Genomic DNA, 5,557 nt, shown 5'->3' on the forward strand with positions numbered 1-5,557 from the left:
TTCTACTACTACACTAGGAGTGAACCTAAAAACATGCTTGTTAGGTTTTCCATCCACCAAATAAATGCTCCAGGTTCTTATTGATATCTCTCTCAAAGTTTTGTTGTAGAAAAGAGACATGGGGCTATGCAAAAGTTATTCAAAAGTAAAAAAGAAAGAAAAGAAAAGAAAAATGAGAGATTGAGAAAAAAATGGACAAGTGTCCGAGATATCTAAAACAATGGGTACCTAAGATGCCTGTCTAAAAAAAGATGAATAAGATAGCCCCTGCTCTCTAGCAAATATTTCCAAGTTTCAAAAGAGAGATATGTTTTCAAGGTGCAAAGTAGAATTAGGTTAGCCACCATTTATATCCACCATATATCCACATACATGCACATATTGATTTGATTGTATGACTCAACTCTCTTTGGATCCATTGTTTGACTTTATAATATATGCATTGCATGTATGCTCTAGCTTTCTCCCTACCTATGAATTCCACATAAACCTTAGTAGTAGGAAGAGAAAAGGCATAACATCTTTATTGTCTTGGTGAGGATCCGTAAATACCACATATATTGAGAGACTTGAGAGTGTCATACAATGGAATCTCTGAGTTTTATTTTGAAAACATAAAAACTCTAGAATAATGGTGAAACAAAGAACTTGAGACATAGTGCTTGACTTGATCATTCTATCTTTCAATTGTTCAATACCCAAGTGAAGGTTAAGAAGCCCCATGGTTGAAGGTAATATGGGTAAGTTTGAAAGTCAGATCAGTTTATTCTAATCCAAAGGAGAATTTTTGATTGAACGTATGTGTACTTTTGAGGCATGAAAGCATTGTAGAAACTACTAATCCATTGCTGAGTTTAGCTTTGCTTAGGGACTGACAAAGGTTAAACTTAGGGGGCTTGTTGACGGTCACTAACACCAATTATAAACCATCAACATAACCTACATTTATACTTAATTCCATCATCAAACATAGGTAGAGGTGTTTAAACTAATAAATTCCACAAGTTTTGGTGAATCTATGTTTTCAGCAGGGTTTATCTAGAAAACCATCAAGGGGGACCTATTCGTCAAAGGAAATTATGAAATTCTACCGCGTAAACAGTGTGGGAAGATTCTAGAAGAATCTAGGAGGCTCTCCACCGAAGCAAACCCCGAGGGGTTGCCATGTGGGGGTGATCGGCCCCACTACAGGCCGACTGGCCTGTGGGTCTCACCAGTCAGCCTCCGCTTTGAAAGTCGGTTTCCCACCGCTATTGAGATCCAATCTTCGCTGTTTATTCAAGTCGGTTTGATCCAATGGCTCTAGATTGATGCTCTGGCCTATATATATATCAGCCCCTACTCCCCTCCCTCAGCAGATTCCTAAAACCCTAATTCATATTCTTCTCGTCAGGATCAGAGCCAGCTACCAAGAGAAGATTAGTCCTCCATAGGATCTAGTCTTATAAATAGAAATAGTGAGATGGAGAGTGAGGGAAGAGTTTGGAGGAGGCTGGCCTGTCGGTGCTCTGTCCAGAAAACTATCAAGGTGGACCTACATGTCACATTTAATCATGTTTATCCGCAGCGAAACGGACACCAGAAGGTTCTAGAAGACTCGAGAGTACTCTACACCGAAGTGGAGGGCGAGATGCCCCCCACTTGTAGGCTGGCCAGCCCATGGGGCCTACCTATCAACCCTTCATTGTTATGCCAGTTCTCCACCACCTCCTAGGTTGCATCTATGCTATCCTTTAAGTCAGTTTGATCTAAGGGCTCACGTTGGATGCTCCGACCTATATATACCAGCCCCTGCCAGCCCCCGTAAGACATATATTGCATAAGTCATTTGAGAAGACAGAAACCCTAATCATCCTCAGAGCTCCACCATATTCTAGGGCATAGCTAGTAAGGCTAGGTCTAGAGGGAGGCAAGCAGGCTTCGCTTGGATTCTCGATCTTGTCAAGAGCATGGTTTGGTATAATCTTTGTACCCTCTCTCTTTTGTACCTCCATTATTTTTATATGCTAGTTACAATTATTATGACAATATTAGTATTCATCTTATTCATGTTCTTCGTTATAATGTTCAACATCTACTTTGATTATATACTTAGTATAACTAGTTTATCATTATGTTTATGCATAAGTTCATATAGCGCTCACTCTAAAGTACACGGGGTGGGTGGTCGACATTGTGTAAGCATGATGCTTATACGTTGTTTACCTATAGATACACCCTATATTCTAGGTCATGTGGTAGATCATGGATGTGACACTCCCATTGAGTCCTTTGTAGTCCACTCCCTGAATATAGGTGCAAGTAGGGTCCAGTTACGAAGGAGGAACAAGCTCTGTTCCTAATCTTCCTTAGTAATATCCCTTATGTGTAGATATAAAGATAACCTTAGCCATGACTACTAGGTGTAATTGCACTAATTAATGTATTCTTTGACTTGTAATTAAGAATGACTTAGGAATTATTCCTCTAATATTCTACCTGACCATGCTAATGCCATAGAAAGGAGTACTCTGAGTGATTTATCATTATTGATGATCAATACTTATCATATATATATATATATATATATATATATATATATATATATATATATATATCTTATCCTATGACTTACCCCTGTTAAGAGTAGAATATTGGTTATGGTTTACTTCTCCATCAATAGTATAAGTTATCAATACATGTCCTTGCTAGACCTTCCCTGTGGTAAAATTATAAATAATGATACCTGGAATACTCTCGGGTGAAGTGCTACAATGGTATAATTATCTATGCGCTTGCAGATTCCTTTCATATATATATATATTCATATCTATTCTTCCTAGTCACATAAATTAATAAGAACTACTTAGTATTATTCTAGTAGTAATGCTATGTAGTACCAACAAGCATCTTTGGCATCATCACTAGGGATGACAACCTAGTAAAGTAATGTTAGGAGATATAGGTTTATAATAGGTGGCTACTAAACATGTGAGAAGTTAATAAATACCAATAAGCATTTCTGGCGCCGTTGCCGGGGAAGGTAGCTAGGCAAAGGAAGTATTGATAAACTTATACTTATTGATGTAATCAAAGATAACCATTGACCTCTACTCAAATAGGCTTGCCCTTGTTTTGTCTTCTTGTGTATCTTATGCAGGGTAATGTATGACCGGTTTTGACCTTCTGACAAACTACGCTGAAGATCCAGAAGCATTAATCAGGAGGACTAGAGCTAAACTCAAGAAAGTTCCATCTTTAAAGTCAGAAGACAACCATATAAGGTGAAGCTTAACACCTGAATTTGAAGCCATGGCTAACAGGACTCTCCGTGAATTCTCTGCTCCAACTACGGCCAACATCCATACTAGACCAACAGTCAATGTCGGAGATAATGGATTAGAGCTCTAGCTAGCCCTCATCAACATGGTGCAAGCAAGCCAGTTTTGTGGAAAGGCACATGGAGATGTGAGTGCACATCTCCAACACTTTCTAGAAATTTGTAGCACTTTCACCAATCAAAGGAGGGACCCAAGATGCCATACTACTTCGCCTCTGCCCATTTTCACTCTTGGGGAAGGCAAAGCAATGGTTCTACGCCAACAAAGATTGAAAAACTATATGGAATAACTGCTCTACTGCCTTTCTAGTAAAGTTCTTTCCCACAGGCAAGACCAATGCTCTGCGTGGGAGAATTTCAAGCTTTTAGCAAAAACATGATAAATCTGTCCCTGAGGCATGGGAACACTTTCAAGATTACATTACGGAATATCCTCATCATGGGATGGATAATTGGCTACTCATGCAGACTTTCTACCATGGGTTGACCAACAGTACCCGTGAGACTATGGATGCTGTTGCTAGAGGTGCATTCCTGTCACTCACCATACTAGCTGCAACATCTCTTGTGGAGAAGATGGCCTCCAACCAAGGTTGGAATGAAGAACGTCTTTAGACCCACAAGAGAGGTGGAGGTAGACATGTTGTCTACCATGATGGACCTACTGATGAAGAAGCTTGAAGATTGAGACAATGAGAAGCAAGAAATCACGCACATTCATGATTCTCGCATGACATGTGAAGCATGGAAATACTAGTCATTCAGAGAACATCTATCCTGAAACCCAAGAGGATGTGAACTTTGTCAATAACAGCAACTACTTTTGTCCTTAATAGAATCAAGGATGAAACTAGCAACAGAGACCGAACTACTAAGGTAATTACCAAGGTAACTATCAACGTAATAATTTTAATAATTTCAATTAGCCACCCTTGAGAGAATTAATTGTTGGCTAATCCAAACTTATGGAGGGATTATCTAGAAAGGTAGCTACCAATGATAAAATTCAAGAGAACATAAATAATAGAATGGATAGCTTTGCTTCTGCCATTAAGAACCAGCATAGCTTTAATAAAACGATAGAATCACAGATAGCTCAGCTGGCAGCTGCTGTTCCTCCATCTGATAAAGGTAAGATTCTAGGGTAACCGGAAGATCTAGAAACTATAAATCTTGTCGATATTCATAATGCAACATATTATTGTATACAACCATCGACAAGAAAGTGTATAGATTATGCCTTGCCAAAAAAGAAGAGCGATCCAGGGAGACCTGTCATCCCCATCACCATTGGACCTCACATTTTTCAAGAAGCTATTTGTGACTTTGGAGCAAGTATCAACATCATGCCTAAGGTAATTTGTGATCAAATTAATGGAGATGCTTTGTTGTACACAAATATGCGTTTGTAGTTTGCAGATCAGTCACTCTGTTGCCCCAAGGGAGTTTTTGAAGATGCCATTGTTCAAGTGGGACAATCATATGTTCCCATAGACTTTGTGGTTCTAAAAATAGGTGGAGATATAAGGGCACCCATTATTTTGGACCGACCTTTCCTAAGCATTGTAAAAGCCATCATCTACGCGGATAGTGTCAAGATCTACTTCACAATCAAGGATAGGAAGGAGAAGTTTTCTTTCATTAACCGCATCCTGCAATCTCCTGGACATCCATAGACACCATACCTGCATGAAGAGACAACAGTGACCAAGAAGAAGAACAACAGGAGAAGGAGGAAGAACGAGGCTAGATAGCCTCAAGAAGAATCAATTAACATGATCAACACACTTTGATTTGACTATGACCACCTCCTCGCTTCACCATTCCATGCTAAGAAGGATGACCTAGCCATACCCATGATCAAGTGTACCATTGGACAAAGAATTTTTCACAAGACCTTCTGCGACATTGGGTTGGGTGTCAATATAATGTCGAAGGTAACGTATGAATACTTATTCGGTGATGAACATTTGTTCCCTACATATATGCAATTACAGATGGTGGACCAATCAATCTGATTTCTGGAAGGAATAACAAAAGATGTCATGGTAAGAATACATGATCAGCTTGTCCCTACTGACTTCATGGTTCTAGACATGGGTGAAGAAGAAGATGATACACCTATTATATTGGGAAGACCGTTCCTCAACACAACCAACGCAATCATCTATGTCGGATCTAGATAAGTCCACTTCTAATTCCCTAGAGAAAAGGTACGCTATTATTTCAATAGTTATA

General features: G+C 39.2%; 1 non-coding gene across 1 annotated transcript; it reads right to left on the minus strand.

The window, feature by feature from the left end:
* Window positions 1-3,656: 3,656 nt before the first annotated feature.
* On the minus strand, window positions 3,657-3,765 carry LOC136530006 (small nucleolar RNA R71). The gene has a single exon (XR_010777517.1). It is a non-coding gene; the product is annotated as a small nucleolar RNA R71 (small nucleolar RNA).
* Window positions 3,766-5,557: the final 1,792 nt, after the last annotated feature.

The sequence above is a fragment of the Miscanthus floridulus genome, chromosome 19, assembly GCF_019320115.1.
Source record: "Miscanthus floridulus cultivar M001 chromosome 19, ASM1932011v1, whole genome shotgun sequence".
Lineage (NCBI taxonomy): Eukaryota > Viridiplantae > Streptophyta > Magnoliopsida > Poales > Poaceae > Miscanthus > Miscanthus floridulus.